This window comes from Prionailurus viverrinus, chromosome A3 (assembly GCF_022837055.1).
Source record: "Prionailurus viverrinus isolate Anna chromosome A3, UM_Priviv_1.0, whole genome shotgun sequence".
Taxonomy (NCBI): domain Eukaryota; kingdom Metazoa; phylum Chordata; class Mammalia; order Carnivora; family Felidae; genus Prionailurus; species Prionailurus viverrinus.
The window spans coordinates 1,771,517-1,790,654 of record NC_062563.1 but is presented as its reverse complement, the minus strand read 5'-3'; the positions used below and the strand labels follow the sequence as shown (position 1 = coordinate 1,790,654).

The following is a 19,138-nucleotide window of genomic DNA, read 5'->3' as shown; positions in this document are numbered from 1 at the left end:
TCCCCCAGCCCCTGCCCTCTTCCCATGTCCCTGCCCTCTCCCCATGCCCCTGCCCTCTCCCGCAGCCCTGCCCTCTCCCCAAGCCCCTGCCCTCTCCCCCACGCCCCTGCTCTCTCCCCCAGCCCCTGCTCTCTCCACCACGCCCCTGCCTTCTCCCCCACACCCTGCCCTCTCCCCCAGCCCTGCCCTCTCCCCATGCCCCTGCCCTCTCCCCCAGCCCCTGCCCTCTTCCCATGTCCCTGCCCTCTCCCCATGCCCCTGCCCTCTCCCCCAGCCCTTGCCCTCTCCCCCAGCCCCTGCCCTCTCCCCCAGCCCCTGCCCTCTTCCCATGCCCCTGCCCTCTCCCCCAGCCCCTGCCCTCTCCCCCAGCCCCTGCCCTCTCCCCCAGCCCTTGCCCTCTCCCCCAGCCCCTGCCCTCTCCCCCAGCCCCTGCCCTCTTCCCATGCCCCTGCCCTCTCCCCCAGCCCCTGCCCTCTCCCCCACGCCCCTGCTCTCTCCCCCAGCCCTTGCCCTCTCCCCATGCTCCTGCCCTCTCCCCCATATGCCTGCCCATTCCACAGTCCCTGCCCTCTCCCCCATGCCCCTGCCCATTCCACAGTCCCTGCCCTCTCCCCCAGCCCCTGCCCTCTCCCCATGCCCCTGCCAGATTCAGCCTGGATCTACCTTTCCCTGGCATCACATAGTCCTCTCACACTTCCAGATTTGCTCTGCTGACTCATGCAGAGCCAGAAACACCCATAGACAAGTAATGATCCCTTCCCTGGGCTCTGTTTTCCCATCTGTACAATGGTGCAATACTGGAGAAGCCAGTGGCTAAACGCCCCTGGAAACATTTGGAGCTCCTTGGAGTCTGTCTTGAGTGACTCACCAGTGCACCATCCGGAAGGGTGGTCCCAGCCTGCGATGCCCTGACGGGGAGAGGAGCGCTCCAGAGGCCTGGACTCGCCGTGTGGAGAAGCGGGCTTGGAGGCTTCTCATCAGAACCCGCGTTCTCCGCCCCAGGTTCGGCTCTGCTCCCCTCGCCGTGGCACAATGTACGCCCTTGAGACCAAGCCCCCGCCCGCCTGATTACCCCAGGGTGACACAGTGATGCCCCAGGTCCCATCCCGTGCCCTGCCTGGGGTACAGGATCGGGCCAGCCTCGGGGTGGAGGTCCCTCAGGAGAATCTGGCCACTCCTAGGAGGGAGGGGTGGCCGCTGGGGAGGGCGCTGGCTGTTCGGCTCTGGGGCCACGCCTGTGTCCTGCCTTCACAGGTGCTTTTCGCACGACTCTGTCTCCTCTGGGCTCCACCCTGCTCTGGGGAGGCGGGCTTGGAAAGAACCCCTGTTTGCAAACTGCAGGGGGCTCCAGGCTCCATCGCGACCCTGGCTGCCTGCCAAGACCACCGGCACCCACCTCCTGCCAGCATCCAGGGGCATTTATTGAGCACCTATTGTGTGTAGCTCGGCCAGGAGCCCAGAAAGCAATGTTACTCCTGTAGCCTGTGAGTGGCTGGAGGTGCCCGATGGCTTCGTCTCTCGTGGTGCCCTGGCTGTGGGACTCGCGGGCAGATCGCCCTCCCCGAGCTGGGGCAGGTCTGGCTGAGTCCCCAGCACGAAGCCTCTTCTCAGCACCTTTGCCTCTTCCCCAGAACAAGCCCGACCTGCTCACCCAGCCTGCCACCCTGCCTGGAGGGGACAGAGCCACCCAGCCTGCTGCGTGCATGAACTGGAGAGGCAGCACCTGTGGGCCCTGATTCCTGTACCTTATCTAGGGCAGCTGCAGAATTTGCGGGGCCTCGCGCAAGAGAAAAATGTGGGCCCCTCCCCAGTAATGAAGAATTTCAAGGCGGCCACGGCGGGGCAGTGAATTGAGCACGGAGCCTCGCCTGACTGCACAGGTCGCACAGGGCACAGTCCTCCATGAGCCACGAAGGCAGGCCTGGGGCGTGCCTGGCACACTGTGGCCAGCTGTCCCCTCCCCTCCCCTCCCCTGCCTTCACCTCCCGGGAATGGCATGGAGGGGGCACGCTGACCCCCAGAAGAACCTCAAATGCCCAGTGTTTCCTACCCAACACCCCCACCCCCACCTGCTGCTGGTGCCCCTTTCTCCTGCTTCTGCCCACCCTGCTGATGCCCCGCACGCAGACGCACCACACCCCTCCTGCCCCACGTGGGCCCCTAGGAGGGGTGGAGAGAGAAGGGGCAGGGCCCAGCCGCCCCTCCCCTTGCCCGCGGTCCCCTCTGGCCTCCTGGAATCAGGGCCTCCCAGTGGCACCACGGAGCCAGCACAGCAGGTGGTTGACAGGTACCACAAGGAACCGCCGGCCTGAAGTCAGGGCACCGCCAGGAAGGGGGCACCCACAGGCCCACGCTGAGCGCTTCAGTGTCTGGGGACACTGAGCATCCCGCCAGGCACAGGCACAGGCCATGGGTCCTCTGTTTTGTTCAGGCTGGCCATGCCCTCCGCTAAAATGCTGCTGTCCCACCAAGAATGGCGTGGGACGCAGTTCTGGCCACCGAAGAGTGAGCAGAAGTGCCTGGAGCTTTCAGGGGCCGATCCTCAAATGGGGCCGACTCACTGTGGGGCAGCACTTCTGCCCTTCTCTGCCTCCTTCTTCCTGGCCAGATATGCATGAGATGCCTGGAGTAGCAGCAGCCATCTTGGGCCATGAGGTGAACCTGAGAATGGAGGCTGACTCTAGAACGGCGACACGATAGGCTGGGGCGTGGTCCTCGATGACCCATGGCTCCCCGCCAGCCCTGGACAGCTCGGGCTGTGTCCCGTGAGACAGGACACTTCTGCCTTGCAGAAGGCTCTGTTGTTCTGAGTTTCTATACATGCAGCTCCAGCTGACCCTGAAGGGAAGGCAGCTGCGTTGGTCCGAACGTCCCTGCCCCCAGCAAGGTAGGGGTCCCTCCAGCATCTTGCAGGACACTCCATGGAAGAAAAGCTCCCAGTTCCAGCAAATCCTGGGTCTGTAGGTGGGTCCTCCGTATCCCAGAGGCTCCCACATAAACCAGAGTGAGCAGGGCCCTGGGAAGCCCTGCATCGGAGAGGACACTTGTTGGCCTAGTTTATTTATTTAGTTATGATTTCATTTATTTATTTATTTTGAGAGAGAGAGCGCACGCACACGAACGAGCGGGGGAGGGGCAGAGAGAGGGAGGGAGGGAGGGAGAGAGAGTTCCCAGCAGGCTCCACGCTCTGTGCTCTGCTCTCTGCACTGAGCTCCACATGGGTCTTAGGGCTCACGGACCGTGAGATCATGACCTGAGCCGAGATCAAGACGCTTAACTGACTGAGCCACCTGGGTGCCCCCTCGTCGGCTTCATTTACATAGCTTTCCCAAACCTACTTGGCCACGAAACCCTTTCTTCCAGAAACACCTAATAACAGCCACAAGGGACTGGGGATTGCATGGCACCTGGTTTGGGAAAGCGCCCTCAAAGATGCTCAGCCCACTGCTGGGTACACAGTAAGTGCTCAATAAATGCTAGGGCTGCTACTGAAGCTAGAAGTGGGGCCTATGTGACCTCTGTGGGTGTGGAAGGCGGGGCCCCGCCAACCCCCGCGTGCCTGCCTGGCCCTCTCTCTCGGCCCCCCGGGGTCAGCTCACCCCCGCGCGTGCCTCCAGGGGACACGCTGACCTCAGGGCCAACTCCCTCCCCCAGGGATGGGGGTGCCGCTGAGTCAGGCGGGGTCGCGCCGGGAGGAGCTGGCTGGCGGAGCCGCAGCGGGGTGGAAAGTGGGTGAGAGGAAGGCACTGCTTTTTCTTTGGCAGAATTTAACGGGTGCAGATTGCTCAGGCCCCAAAGCCATGGGGAAAAAAAAGAAAAAGCCCTTTGCCGCTGCTATTGATAACTTGTCTCTCTTCACGTGGTGGGTTCAAAACTAAAAATACCCTCCTCCGACGACGGGGAAGCCGAGCGCTGTCACGTTGCAGAGGAGACGAGAAGGTTGCATGGGGAAGGATCCGCTTGGGCCACGTGAGGGCCAGGGCCAGGCCGCGGTGGCCAGCGCTCTCCGGCCACCCAGGTGGCATCCTCAGAGGAGACGCCCCAGCATCCCACAGAAGAGAGCGGAAAGTGTCTCTGCAAAGGCCCGTGGGCGGCAGGGAGAGGGCTGAGCCTCGGGCCCCGCCCCGCCCCCTTCCAAGGCAAAGGCCAGGCCAGCAGTGCGGGCATCGGCACTCCTGGACGCCCAGCCCAGTTGGGCTTACGGGGTGGCTCTGGCTGCCGGCCGGCTCTGCAGCGAGCGGACAGCCTGCTCTGCTGCCTGAGCCTCGGTTTCCCCATCTGAAGGAGGCATCATCCGTGTTCTGCGTCCTCACGGGGAGACAGCCAGGAGGGTAGTGTGTGTGAACGTGCCTCCTGACGGCACAGCAGGGGCACGCGTTCCCACACATTTGGGGCTTCCGGGCACCGGGCCCACAGGTCGGCCAGCTGCTGAGGGGAGGCTGGGCAGCCACCCACAGGGCTGCTGGGTCACGATATCAACTGAGCCTCGTGCGGGACGTGGGACGGGGAGGTTCTAATTCTGGGGCGGTGAGGGACACACAGACACTCTTGGGGTTGGCCTGGTCGGAGAACAGTTCCTGCAGGAACAGGCACCCTGAAAGTTACATACCAGCCGAGCACATGTGGATGGACCCCCGGGATCCCGAGGGGACCCTGGGAGCCAAGCCAGGCCTGAGCGCTCAGGATGGAGGAGACTCTGTGACAATCCCTTGCCAGTGGGTAGGTCAACAGTAGTTGATATGGTGACCCATATGGAGTCCCACAGGGCCCCAGCCACCCAGGAACAGCTGGGCATCTGGTTCAGGGGCAGACCTGGTGGAGAGGTCTGGGCAGGTCTCTGTCTTTCTGACAAGCTCCTGGGCCGCTTCCTCAGCACAGGCTCAGTCTGCTCATCTGCACAGTGGGAATCACACATAGTATCTACTCGGTTGGCCGTCGCAGGCATGAAACTGGACAAGACATGTCACCCACTGGATGATGTCAGCCATCACCACCATCATCGCATGGCCCCAAACCCTCTGTCTCCTTTTCCGCTCCCATCTTCTGTCCCATTCTTAGAGAATTTTGCCTCTGGAATCGGCCTCTTGACCTACTGAAGATCAGGAAAAATGCTCCTGCGTTGGGTCCCAGGTGTTGTCCTCCCAGCCATCAGCCAAGAGGGGATTCTCACTCAGTCCTGGCCTCGGGGACCAGGAAGGACCAGCACCTGATCCTTGGAGCTCAGTTTATTGCATCTGTTAAAAGGGGGTAAACTGATATCCCAGCCGCAGGGCCCACCTGGGGTCAGACCCTACCCCACTCCAAGGCCAGGGCAGAGGTGGTCAAGCTCAGCCCTGGTGTGGCCCGTGGGCAGACAGGAGACTCTGTCCATTCCAGCCTCTCCTCTGGCCCTAGCTCCCCGATACCGCACTCACCCCAGAGGTCATGGCCACGGGGTGGGCCGGCAGGTTGAATCCCTCGGGGCGTGTCCTTTGCCCTAGGTCAGAATCGCAAAGCCCTGTCTTCGAATGAGGGGTGGTGGTTTCGGGACCCTGCACTGGACTTTGGCCAGGCCCACAAGGGAAGCTTTGGAGCATCTCCATGGCAACAGGCCTTGTCCTTGTCCTGGCTTGGGGGCCTGCACACACCTCCCTCTTCTGCTGGGGTCGGTTTCTTCAGGGGTAACCATGGCAACGCCTTTGTTTCGGAGGCTTGGCCCCACCCCCTCCTGGTTTCTCTCTACAGCAGAGGTTGGGAGAGCTCCTTTTCAGTCCCAGCACGTCGGCGGGCGGCAGTGACAGGACCCACCAGTGAGCTGGGCCAGTCTCTAGGATGGGGGATGACGGGATCTCTGGGCCCCACCCCTGCCGGAGACCCCATCCACTCAGTTGAGGCCGGCCCCTGCCCTCAAGGCACCCTTAGTCCTGCTGGGGGTGACCTGTCAGTACCTCCTCCTTGCTAGAGATGGGGAATCACATTCTGAGGCGGCAGCACGGAGACCAGCATTGGGGGACAGGAGGCCGGGTGGGGCATGGTGGGGGTGGGGTCCGGCTTTGTGGAAGAGGCGGCCGTGAGCGGGACTGTCTCCGTGTGCCATGTGGTCACGACTACTCTGTCAGTACTGTTGGGGGTGCAAGACCCAGTATTCCTTTGTACTCAAACTGGCTTCAGCAGAAAAGAAAATACAGTAGCTCCTGTAACTGAAAAGTCTAGGACAGAGCTTGCTTAGGGTGTAGCTGTTCCAGGTGACCCAGGACGTGTGCTCTTGCTTCCCTCTGGGCTGGCCTCATTCCCGGGCGCCACATCCCTCACGGTGGCAAGACGCCCAGTAAGTAGCTCCAGACAGCGTCTTTCTCTCAGCCGGCCCAGTTCTGGAGAGGTCTGTGGGCAGATGGGAGAGTCATTTGGCCTCAGCCTTCCTTCTGGCCTGAGCTCTCCGACCCCCAGCGGAAGTCTCAGGGCGGACCCTCATTGGCCAGGACAGGGTCACTTGCTCACCCCTGAATCAATCACTTTCTGAGCAACCAGCCTGGTTCCTGTTACTCCACTCACCCAGACCTGTGATTCAAATGGGATGAGGGTGGGAGAAACCTAGTTTGCAAAGGAAAAGCTGGGTGCTCATAGGCTCAGAGAGGTTAGTTAACTTGCCCAAGGCCACACAGCTGATAAGGATGCAAGCTCGGGGTCTGACTCCAGAGCTTCTGGGCTCAATCGCGGAGCCGCTACAGATTAGTGAGTTTTAAACAGGGGAATTAACTGCCAGGGATACGGCCGGAGGGTAAATTGGCGCAGGATTCTGGTGAGCGATGAATGGTATGCCAAGGAGGGTGGACAAGGGGGAGCCCGCAACATGTTTGAACTGAGGAAGACAGCTTTGAGAGGAGGACTCCCGCCGCCGCCCGTCCCCTGGGGGTCGGGAACAGCGGAGCGCAGAGCCACCAACCGCCCAGCACCCCCGCCACCTGACTCGCTGTTTGTAAACTCAACCCGTCCAGCCACGCCCCTTCCTCCCTCTCTCCCACCCACCTAGGGTCAATATCTGCATAACCCCGCCTCTGCCTGCTGTGACTGGCTGTCCGTGGCGTCACTCCTCCGCGCGGGCGGGACTCCCGAGGGGCAACGGGGGTTGCCGCTCCCGCAAATGATTAGCATAGTCCCGCCTCCCGGCGCGGCCCTCGGGCCGGGCGCGGATTGGGCGGACGGCCGCTGACGCTCCGGCGCCGGGCGCGGCGAGTGGAGAGCGCCGGCTGTCAGTCTGCCTGGCGGCCGGCCGCACTTCCGCCTCGGTGTCAGCGGGTCGCGGGCCTGTGGGGCGGGGGCGGGGTGGGCGGCGAGGCTCGGCCGGCGCCGGAGGGACCGCGGTCCAGGTGAGCGGCCCGGACCCCGGCCCCGCGTCGCCGGGGGCTCGGGCGGGCGTCGGGCGGGCGGGAGGCCCGGCGGGGCGGGGTGGTGGTGGGGAGCGGGAGCCCCGTGCTCACCGACCCGCCGGCCAGGCCTGGACCCGGCCCGACCCCGGCCCGACCCCCGCCGCCCGCCCGCCCGTCAAGCCCTGCGGCCCCGGGGAAACTTGGGAGGAAAGTTGGCGGCGGCGGGCGGGGGGCGGCGGCGGAGGCCCCGCGTCGCCGGGCAACCGCGGCGCCGGAAGTCGGGAGGGCCGGGGGCGCGGGCTGCGGGTCGGGGCGGGCTGGGCTGCGGCCCCGGGTCGCACACGCGGGCCGCGCGGAGGGGCAGCGTCCCCGCCGGGGACCCCGCCGCCCCGGGCGACCACCTGTGGGAGGGCTGGTGCGCCCGCGCCTGGCTCGCCGTCCGTGTGTCAGCCGTCGCTGCCCGTCGTGCCGTGGGGCGCCCTGGACCGGACACCGATGTCGCACAGGTCGGACGTGTTTCCTCTTTCCCCGCTCCCGCGCAAGCCGTCGGACTTACCGAGCGCAGCCTCGCAGAACGGGGCCTGGGGCGGTCTCCAGTCGGTACCCCCACGTGTGCGGGAGGAGAAACCAGGTGCTGGCCCGGTGTTCCCGCTGCTCCTGAGTGTGAGGGTCACCTCCCGGGAAGCCGTGCTCACGTCCCGGGTCTGTATCCTGAGTGTCAGTCCGGGACCAGCTGCCCACCTGGGCCCGCAGCTGCGCGGCAGCATTAGCCCCTTTTCTGGGACTGCCTGCCTGGGCACATCTGGAGACCTGGCCTCGCTCCCTCCGTTCATTTCTGGAATGCAGGCAGCAAGCTGCCTGACCCCTCCAACCCACTGGGGATGTGGGAGGGACACAGCCCTGGGGGCTGGTGCAAGGACGGTGTCCCGGAGGGCGTCCCTCCAAGTAGAAGGCTCTTGCTGACCGTCAGCTGGGTGGTGTTTTCCCATCTCCCCCAGCCTCAGCTCCTTCCTCTGTGCCATATGTCATTTACCTGCAGGGCTGAGGAGCAGACGACCCCATCACCCCCAAGTCCCCGGCACATAGTAGGTGCCCCAGATTATTAGTTCCCTTTCCTCTTGTTGAGAACAGGAACCTTACCGGCTCCACTTCCTCCTTGTCCAGCGCGGGGCCTGGCATGGTGTTGTCACTGAAAACATGACCATGCATGGACTGACTCTCCCGGGTAGATTTGCTTTTCCTGTCTGCGTCACATGCCCTTAATGTTAATAACAGCTCCTACCTCGGGTGGTGATACTGTGTAACAGTTGTCTTCCCAGGACTGCAGCGAGCCTATTATATTCCCTTTATTCCTGTGTTTGACATCCTTAATGTGTTCATGAGTGAGCCAAGGAGCGGAGAGGTGGGTAACTTACTCTGAGTCACACAGTAGTGGATGATGGAGCAGGGATTTGAACCCAAGTAGGCTGGCTTCAGAGTTTACACTCTTAAAGTGCCTCTCCCTATGGCCTTTTAAAAAAAAAAAAAATTTTTTTTTTTAATGTTTGTTTATTTTTGACAGAGAGAGAGAGAGACAGACAGAGCATGAGCGGGGGAGGGGCAGACAGAGAGGCACACACGGAATCTGAAACAGGCTCTAGGCTCTGAGCTGTCAGCACAGAGCCTGACTCCGGGCTCGAACTCATCAACCATGAGATCATGACCTGAGCCGAAGTCGGACGCTCAAACGACTGAGCCACCCAGGCGCCCCTCCCTATGGCCTTTTAAAACCAAAATTATTGTTTACAATAGCCCCTTAACGTTTTCTTCTGGAACATTCTACATGTGCTGTATTACAGTGTGTCAGAATTGTATTTCTTACAGCATATGCACCTGAGAGATTTTCATTTTTTTGTGAGCATGAGTGTTTATAGAACCATTTTATTCCTACTGAAATAAAGGAATTCTCCATCTGGCTATCCCAGCTTTTCCTGAAATATCCCACCTGCTGCCCAGTTGCTTCGTTGGCAGCAAGGAGGTTGATGTTCACCGCTCGGAAGGCTGAATTGTAGGAGCGGGGCGATGATGGAGGTCCGTGCAGGTCTGACGTTGTGGCTCGCAATTCAGTTCTGAGCAGACTCGCTGCATTACCGCGAAGCACGCCCAGGGCATTCCTTGTCTCAGAGGCGTTTCGGGGCATCAGACTCCCGTTTTGTCTAGCATTTTGACCAACGGGGTTATTGTAATGTTTAAAAAGTGCCACTTGACTTTCATCCTAGTGCCCTCAGCCATGCCCTCCAGGAAATGCTAGCAAATGAGGCTTGCACGTGCACTTAAAGCTGGCTGGACTGCTAACGTTTTGTTACATTCAGCTGATTACAAAAGGACATTTGGTTTTTTAGTGGGGAAGTTTTCCAACCTTTTAGGCACTCAGTACTGTCTTCAAACGGGGCTAGTTGTCTCGTACAAATGGTTTCTTTAGTATTTCTTTGAAAAGCCACGGCCTCGTCTTTTCCTGGGAGTTTGGCTGCGGCGGATACGAGGCACGTAGGGCTTACATGGAGTGAGAGCCGGGAGGACGGTGCTCCAGGTGGCTGACATGCTCCAGAGTTGAAGAATCATTCCGAAAGTGGTGGGGGCAGCAGGGAGAGCGCGGGCGGGGGCCCTCGGGCTCCAGCCGCAGCCCCTTGACTTCGATGGGGGCAGAGTTACTTCTCTCTTCTCGCGTCCGGGGTCTGTGGCTGCAGCACAGGCTCCTGTGAGGACTGTCTGTGAAAATGTAACGGAAGAGTGTCCAGTGTCATGACGGGTGCCGGGTGCCCCTCGGCTGCCCCTTCCGTTCCGGCCAGAGAGTGCTGAAGTTGGCCGTGACACAGACAGGCGCAGATGCGGTTTCGAAGTGAAGCCAGGACATCTTAGGTGGGCAGCTCTGCCTTCTGCTGAGATGAGTCACGGGGGTGCCTTCAAGTTCCGACTGTTCGCATGGGGTTGTCCGGTGCTTACGGAGACACCGTGCCTCAGCCGAGGGCCCTGGGCGCGGGGACAGCCAGCGCGTGGTCGGGGCCACTGCCGTGTCCTCCCGGTGGAGGCTGACTCCTGACTTAGTGCTCGGCACGCCGTCACGCGTGCAGCTTCCCCCTGAGCTTGGCGCACTTTACAGTTGAGTCGTAGCGGAGTGAGACCGAAAGGAAGTTAGTATGTGAACTTGACTGATCAATAACAAGCGTTAGTGTCTTGGGTGGCACTTGGATACTTTAAATGCGCTTTCCGCGCGCGGTGATTAACTTGTGTCCCTGCCGTCATTTCTTTTTCTCAAAGTGCTTGGTGTGACAGCCGCGTCACGCCCGGGTTGGGTCGAGCCCGGACTGGGAGACGCGGTGTGGAGTGCGGCCCGTACCCGCAGCTCTCCTGGGGACTGTGCGATCAATGGCCACTCGGGCAGGCCTGCGAACTCGACGGCATTTCTTCCTCTCCCTTCCAAACTCAGAAAAGAACTTGGGGCCGTTGGGCAGAACCCCAAACCAGGTCTCTCGCCTGGACCTTCAGGTTATGCAAACGTCGTGATCTTTGTGTGGAGCCAGAGTAGAAGTAAGCCTTTACAAAGGGCTGTCTTGGGGCGCCCGGCTGGACTGAGCCAGCCAGTAGGGCGTGCGACTCTTCATCTTGGGTTGTAAGTTTGAGCCCCACGTTGGGGGTAGAGAAGACTTACAAGTAAAAAAAGAGCAAGGATTGTCTTGAAGAAGCAGACGTCTGAGATCCGGGCGGCACTGCCTGCAGGCGCTGTTTGGAGACCCGGACTTTGGGATCAATCCTGGCTGAGCGGCCCCTGGCTCCACAGCCTTGGGGCCCGATGGGGGTGGGGGGTGGGCGTGTGCGTGGCGCTCTTCTGGGCCTCATCCCACCGTGCCTGGGAGTCTGTTCAAGAAACCCTGGGTCCCTGGGTGCTAGGGTCTGGGGCTGTCCCCAGGGTTGAGGCCTGTCAGCGGTGGAAACCATCTGGGCCGCTCCTGGGTGGCCAGGCCTGTCTGATGGTGAGCGGTGGATGGGCACTGGCCTTAAAAGGTGCCCGGAGACAATCTTGGTCCAGGCTGGTGCAGAGGTTCTTGGGAGAGAGCATGACATACACGAGAATGGTCTGTAGGGAAGCTGTACTGAATCCAGATTCTGGAAAAAACTGTGGCAGCCATGGGGCAGGGAAGGCTGTGAGTTTTATTGGACAAACAAAAGGCTGATCGCGAGAAAAGATCAGCTGAAGTCTGACACACTGAGCCACTGTGTTGGCCAGAAAGTGACTTCTGCCATTGCCTTAAAACCAGGGTGACTGTATGATTTGATGTCCACACTGGAACCCTTTGGTGTGTAGAGAAGCACCAGGAAAAAGGACAGTGGTGACAGATGTCACACTGTCACACACTGGACAGGGGAGAGAAGGGCCGGAGCCATGCTGTATAATCCTGTATAAGTTAGGACCAAGGACCTGTCTTCCAGAGTCCTTGACCGGGTTGGGGGAGCAGGGCAGGTCCCCAGGACAGAGCAGGGTGGGAGGGGTCCCCGTGCGGGGAGCCAGCCTCTCAGTGGTGCTGTAGGTGCTTGTCTGTGCTAGCTGTGCTTTGGGTTGAATGCCGATGCCTGTCAGGGCGGAAGGCTCTTTGGTTAGCGACGGAGGGATTTTAACCCTGGCTTCTCATCACAAAAACCCGGGGAATTTTCTGAGAAGTGCAGGTTCCAGGCCCAGCCCCAGATCTACTGGATCTGGGCTTCCGGGATGTGTGTGTGACCCGCTCCCATTGTTCTCAGGTGCCTGGTGTGCTCACTGGCACGTGGGGCCCACACGTGGGGTCATAGCCCAGTTTTGGATGCAGAGCCCTTTGGAGAACTTAGTGGAGAACCTAGTTACCTTCCTGAAGAAAAACAACGAACACAGAGTTTTACGATTTTTCCCCTTTTGTTTCTCTCTCGTATTTGGGACGTTGGTTACAAATTCATCCCTGACACCGCCCGTCCCCACCATTAGTGTTCAGGAAGTGTAGCTGGGAGTAGCCAGCAGGTCTGATATCAGCGCCAGTGAGAAGGGCGTCCCTGGAGGTGAGCGGGAAGGACGTGGGACAGGGAAGGGCAGGTATGGCAGACGGGACTCTGTGCCGTGACGGAGATGGCATCTGAAGCATCCTGCCGGACGGAGGCTGGCAGCAGGCTCTGTGGGAGTGGGGTGCCCTGAGGATGGCCGGGGCACCCCCTTTCGCTGCTCCCGCACCGCGCCCCGCATCCCAGCTGCCACGGTCGCTCCTTGCTGGTCCGCGGCATTTGGTTCTGCTCATCAAAGGCTACCAGGCAGCGCGGGGGGGCTGGCCCTGCGGACTCTCAGGGCTCTGCACGGCACCCTCTGGCGTGGTGGCTGCTCGGCGGTCTTCTGTGAACACAGACCACAGGCCGTGGACAGAGTTCCCGAGTGTTCTCACGCATTCTCTCGAGCTGCGTTGGAACCGCTTTTTTCTGGTTCGCAATGATGAGGTCGATTAAAACAAACGTGTGTACGTGAAAAAGCTTGCGTTCATCCCGTGCATGTTTGGAAACACTTGGTGCTGGGTTCTAAGCTCTTGTTCCTTGAAGTGTGTGATGTATTCCTGGCACTCGTTGAATGAGAAGGAGTTTGGTTCAATGGAGGCGGGGATCTGGAGGGGGCACAGGGAGCTAGAAGGAGTGGTCCTGGGTGGTGGAGTGCTTCACTCCCACTTGCCGAGCCAGCCGGCCGGCCCAGTCCCACCAGGAAGTGTGGCTCCCCTGCTCTCCTCCTCCGGGCCAGGCAGCTTCACCCTCTGCCTGCCTTTCAAGGCCACCCTGTTGGCCCGGAGAGCGGTGAACAGTTAGCGATTGACAGAGCATGAGAGGTTCGTGTACCTTCCTCAAGCCCAGAAGCCCTCCGTTTCTTGAGTGGACTCCTAACCCCACCCACCAGCCTTTGCACAGTGGCTGGTAAACCGGCTCGGCCGGTCTGGAAGCGAGGTGGTGCCTTCTGAGGGTGGCGCCAGTGTGTTGGAAGGAGCCCACAGCTGCCCGTCGGGGGAGAAGCCGTAAATTCTGCAGTGTCAGGAGGCCGGCTTTTGCGATGAAGATGACGCAGACCCGGGCAGGGACACACACAGGGACACACACAGGGACACACGGCTCACCCGCCGTGGCCTGGAAACGGCACTCGGTGGAGCGTCGCGTACAACCGGATGGAATCACATCCCGCACGGGTGGAAGGACGCAGAGCCCAGCGGTCAGTCCCTGCTCCCGCCCCTGGTCCCGGAGGCCCGAGTGCGCGGCGCTCCCCGGGAGGGAGGCAGACGGTCTGTGCGGCTCACCTTGTGAGACAGGCTGTGTACGCCCCAAGCAGGTCGCTGACCGCCCCGGCTGTGCGGCTGTGGGAACGGGCGGGCCGGAGGGTCCCTCAGCGGGTGGCCCGAGGCGTGTTTCCGTGACTGCGAGTTGAGCAGTGCAGGCGGTTTTGGGAAGGAGAGCGAACGGCGGGCTTGGCCTGATATCCTTACTGGCTCGCACCCGGCGGCTGGGTCTTGGCAAGGTCGACCGGCCCCGGTGCTTCGGCGCCTCCCTGCTCTGCCGACCGCCTCCTTGTGTGTGGCGGGATCCCGGGAGCTGGCCAGGGCTGCCGGGTGGGCAGCGGGAAAGGCCCCCGCCCCGTGGTCTCAGCCCCATTCCGGGGGCTCAGAGTCCCCGGCAGCCAGCGGCCCCGCGCCCGACGGAGCCCGCGAGTGCGTTTCTGGCGGGCTGGAGCCTGTGCGGGTGGGGTGTGTGCCTGCATGAATTTTTGAGGCTTTACGAAGGAGGGAAGCGGGGCTGTGGCATAGTGGGCATCCGGTGACGGGTGGGCCTCGTGCACAAAGTGGCTTCGAGGCACCAAAAGTACGAGCGGCCCCAAGCACGGTGTCCCCCCACAGGGGCGAGGGCTCCAGAGGCACAGGACGGGGTGGCTCGGGGCCCCTCACTCGAGCCTGTGGAGCTGCCTGGTGGAGAGAGCCCGCGAGCCGGGGGCCGCCCCTCCGCCAGGGCCAGCGTCCCCCTTGCCACGCGTTAGCGTCACCGAGAAGCCTTGGCTTCCCTGTTCCTGACTTCTCGCTCCCATCTCTGCCACCCTGTTCCTCACTTCCCGCCCACGGCTGATTGTCCAGTGTGTGCTGAGCCGTGCGGCTTCCACGCTCGGAAGCGACAGTGTTTCCTGCTCCGGGGCCCCTGGGGAACCGCCGAGCACTCTGGTAACTTTCAGTGTTACTGTAACGTCTCTCCAGGGGTCTCACGCCCACGGGGACCCGGGGGAGGGGGAGAGGGGGGGCTCTGGTTTGTCGCCTCCCTAGCCTGAGGCTCATCGAGTTCTCTGCACTGTGGACGGGGCATCTGTTTCTAGATCGTTTGGCCTTGACCTTAAGAGCTGGGGCCATGAGAGCCTTGCCATGAACTGTGCCCTAGAAGGTAGAGCTTCTGACTTGTGCTGGATGGAAACCCAGCCGTAGGCAGTCGGCGCCTTGAGCGCGGGCCCAGTTCCCGAGGCTGCTCTCCGTGCGGGGCCTCCCGAGTCGCCCTGGCGATCTTCTGGGACCGCCCTGCGTTCCGGCCTGGGGTCCGCGTCCGCCTCCCTCCCCGTGCCAGCGCCCGACCTTGCTCTGCAGGTCCCCGATTTCACACGGCCACACGGTTTCCTGGTGAGAATGAGCCACCACTTTGAGCCGTCAGAAGGAGAAACATTCCCCGAGGTTGGAGTGTGAGATGAGGTTTTGGGGTCCCTCCTTAGCAACAGTCCCATCGCTGGTGATAATGGCAGCGTTTCCCTTTTAGGGTGAAGCTGAGTAGGCTTAGCAGCCAGTGCGTTTGAGCTCTGTGCATAATCGTTTATTTTTTGTTTGCAGTGCTAATGTACTTTTTGCAATTTTTACAGTTGTGGTAGAATAACATAAAATTTACCATCCTAACCATTAAAAAAATAATCTCTATACCCACGGTGGGGCTGGAACTCACAACCCCAAGATCAAAAGTCGCGCGTCCCACTGGCTGAGCCAGCCGGGCGCCCCCATCTTAACCGTTCTTAAGTGTGCGTTTCAGTGGTAGTAAATCATTCATAACCGTGTGGAACCCTGATTGCCACCCCTCGCTGGCACCGTTGTCGTCTTGTAAAATTGAAACTCTGTCCCCATTAAACGCTAATCCCCATTCCCCTGCCTCCGGCTCCTGGCAGCCATCGCCTGTGTCTATGAATTTAAGCACTCCGTAAGTCCTCATGTAAGTGGAATCAGACAGTGTTTGCTTTTTGTGCCTGGCTCACTTCACTGAGCACAGTGTCCTCAAGGTCCCTCCACGTGGTGGCGGGTATCAGCCTTTCCCTCCTTTCCGAGGCCGGGATGGTCCATTGCGCGTATAAACCACATTTGGTTTCTCTGTTCACCCGCCAGCGGGTACCGGCTCACTTGCACGTTTTAGCTGTTGTGCGTAATTCTGCTGTCAGCCTGCGTGTGCAAACATCTCTCCGGGACCTTGCGTTCCGTTCTTTTGGGCAAATGCCGGTAGGTGGGATTGCTGGGTCATGTGATAATTCTGTGTTTAATTTTTGAGGAACTGCTATCCTTGCCTTGTTCCTGATCTTAGAGGAAAAAGCTTTCAGTCTTTCGCCTTTGACTGTATTTGCCGTTGGTTTTCATATTTGGCTCTGCCTAGGGGGTGGTACTGTTCTTCTATTGCTAGCTTTTGGAGTTTTTATCACGAAAATGTGTTGAATTTTCTCAGATGATCTTTATGCATCGACTGAGAAGGTCATGTGTGTTTTCCCCATGATTCTGTTGATGTGACCTATTATATCAATCAGTTTTCATATGTTGAACCATCCTTGCACTCCAGGAAGAGATCCCATCTGGTCGTTGTGTATGGTCCGTTTAATGTGTTGCTGAATGTGTTTTAATGTGTTTATTTTACTGTTATTTTGTTGAGGACTTTCGCCTCTGTGTTCTTTTTTTTTTTTTTTCAACGTTTTTTATTTATTTTTGGGACAGAGAGAGACAGAGCATGAACGGGGGAGGGGCAGAGAGAGAGGGAGACGCAGAATCGGAAACAGGCTCCAGGCTCCGAGCCGTCAGCCCCGAGCCTGACGCGGGGCTCGAACTCACGGACCGCGAGATCGTGACCTGGCTGAAGTCGGACGCTTAACCGACTGCGCCACCCAGGCGCCCCTCGCCTCTGTGTTCTTAAGGGACATTGCAGTGTAGTTTTCTCCTCTTGTAGTGTCTTTGTTTGGCCTTGGTTCAGGGTCATGCTGACCTCATAGAATGAGTTAGGAAATGCTCCCTCCTCTTCAATTTTTGGAAAAGTTTGAGGAGAATTGGTCTTAGTTCTTCCTTGGATGTTTGGTAGAATACACCAGGGAAGCCATCGGGCCTAGGGCTTTTCTTGGCTGTGAGATTTTTTTAAGTGAAATTTTTAAATTTATTTTGAGAGACACAGAGAGAGAATGTGAGCAGGGAGAGGGGCAGAAAGAGAGAGAGAATCCCGAGCAGCCTCCATGCTGTCCGTGAGGAGCCTGATGCAGGCCTTGATCTCACGAACCGGGAGATCATCATCTGGGCCAAAATCAAGAGTTGGACGCGCGACTGACTGAGCCACCCAGGCGCCCCTGCTGTGAGAGTTGATCCTTGGTTCAGTCTCCTTACTAGTCACAGATTTTGTGTTTCTTTGTGAGTTCGTCTTGGTGAATCTTGTGTTTCTGGGAATTTGTCCTTTTCAATCTAGGGTATCCAGGTGGTTGGCGTATCATTGCTCATAGTTCGTAGGCTCTTACGAGTCCTTTGTATTTATGTCGAATCGGTAAGAATGTCCAATTTTAGTTGCGTACTCTCTCTCTCTCTTTCTTAGTCTACCTAGCTGAAGGTGATCATTTTGTTGATGTTATCAGGGAACCAACTTTTAGTTTCATTGATTTTCTCTGTTTTCTCCTTATTTCCTTTTCTCCTTATTTCCTTTTCTCTGTTTTCTCCTTATTTCCTTCTTTCTGCTAACCCTGGTATTTGTTCTTTTTCCTCAGCTTGGAAAGTCGGGTTGTTGATTTGAGTTAGGTTGAGAGTTTTTGATGCTGGTGTTGGTAGCTATAAGTTTCCCTCACTTCAGCATTTGGCTTCACTGCGTCTCCTATGTGTGGGTATATTGTGTCTTCATTTTCATTTGTTTCTAAGTATTTTCCCATTTCCCTTGGGATTTCTTCTTTGACCCGTTGTTTGCTTAAGAGCCTGCCGTTGGATTTCCACAGTTTGTGACTATTCCAGTTTTCCCTCTGTTATTGATTTCTAACTCGTTGCCTTACGGGGAAAGGAGGTGATTTGCGCGAGAGTTTTTGGTAAAATCTGTTGAGATGTAATCCGTGGCCTGACATCCGGTCGCTGCTGGAGACCGTGTGTCCTGTTGCTGCTTCGGGGCGTGTTCCAGGTGTGTGCCATATTTTTGCTTGGTTTACTGTGTCAGGCGGGTCCTCTGTTTCCTTCCTCCCCTTCCATCTGGTTGGTGCCTGCCAGCACGTTTTTAAAGTGTTAGATAGGACTTATGTTAGTTTGAACAATCTAAAAATCCAGAATTGGTAATTTAACTGCAGAAGTAGGTTCAGTGCTTTCATTTACTCGTGTCCCTGTCTTTCCCTGTGAAGATCACCTCTGGGTGGCCTTGCCTGGTGTTTATAGAGAAAGAGAGATAACTCACAGGTCTCCTCTTGAGTCGACCCTGGAGAGTAACCTCCAGGGTTCCTTAGCCACTCACTCAGTCCTAGACGAGCAGATCTGTTTTCCTGAGAGAGTCGTGCAGATGGATGTGTAAGGCTTAGGCACAGGGACTTGTACAAGTGGTGGAGGAACATTTTGCGTTTTGAGCCGGGGTCCTGGACGCACGGACGGCAGTCAGAGGGCGCCCCTCAGAGAGAGCTGGGTGAGACTCCTCTCAATGAGGGGAGGCGTCTTGTGGGAAGCCGGGAGGACTGGTGGTGTCTCCCGGGCTGGTGTCCCCCCGGAGAGGCCGGGAGTGAGTATCCACTGCAGCCCGTGGTGGGGGATCACCGCACGGACGGGTCAGGACTCCCGGCCCCTTCGCCTCTCACACACCCTCATCCCATGGACCCGCTGGAAACTGCTCTGTAGCAGCGCCCACCCTGGTTACCTGCCCCTCCCCCCCCCCCCCCCCCCCCCAGCGGTGCAGAGAGGCTGCGCCCAAGAGGAGACAGGAGGACTCCTGGTGCTCCCGTCGTTGACTGGTTTTTCAGAGCAAGTCGGCTGTGCTCGCTGCGGCAGCACGGGCACAACATCAGAGCGACACTGAGGAGATCGGCGTGGCCCCTGCTCCGGGACGACCGGGTGAGCCGGCATCATCCGGGACGGCCGCCCCGTCTCCTTCCGGCATCTTCGCGAGCGAGGACCCAGCTGTACCCGATGTGTCTCAGTGTCTTGGAGCATCCTGGTGCTCAGACGGTTCTCCTGTTGCAGAGGGAGCCTCTGCAGGCCCATCCTGCATCTTGTGCCGGGACCCCCAGCTTCTTGCTGCCCTGGAGGGTTGGTTCCCAGTCCTGGATTCAGCCATTTCTCCTCCAGGGACCCTGGGTCCTTTGGGTGGCTTCTAGCGGGGCAGAGTAAGTTGCTACGTGTTGTAGAGGGGACACATTTTGTCCCAGAGGAACTGGAAGTAAGTAATAACTTCTCTAATGTGCACAGGCAACGAATCCCGGACTTGTGAGCGAGGCTTTGTATGGGTGTTTCCAGAAGCCGCCTGGTGCCTGGTTCCGCCGGTGGGAAGGGAAA

General features: G+C 59.1%; 1 protein-coding gene and 1 long non-coding RNA gene across 6 annotated transcripts in view; one reads left to right on the top strand and one right to left on the bottom strand.

Moving 5' to 3' along the window:
* Positions 1 to 3,144: 3,144 nt before the first annotated feature.
* Positions 3,145 to 8,796, bottom strand: LOC125161633 (uncharacterized). 2 transcript variants are annotated; one of them, XR_007150701.1, is made up of 4 exons: positions 8,629 to 8,796; positions 8,487 to 8,535; positions 7,903 to 8,387; positions 3,145 to 6,360 (listed from the first exon to the last, which is right to left on the bottom strand). It is a non-coding gene; the product is annotated as an uncharacterized LOC125161633 (long non-coding RNA). The 2 variants fall into 2 exon arrangements; XR_007150700.1 differs by having other exon boundaries at positions 8,487 to 8,795.
* OSBPL2 (oxysterol binding protein like 2) overlaps positions 7,196 to 19,138 on the top strand; it is a 37,164-nt gene continuing 25,221 nt past the window's right edge. The window contains exon 1 of one of the 4 annotated variants that reach the window (XM_047851403.1): positions 7,196 to 7,346. The gene's annotated coding sequence lies outside the window, so the exon portion shown is untranslated. Of the gene's footprint in view, positions 7,347 to 7,674; positions 7,853 to 12,387; positions 12,411 to 13,061; positions 13,588 to 19,138 lie in introns of those variants that run through there. The other 3 variants (XM_047851404.1, XM_047851405.1, XR_007150699.1) reach the window with 3 other exon arrangements.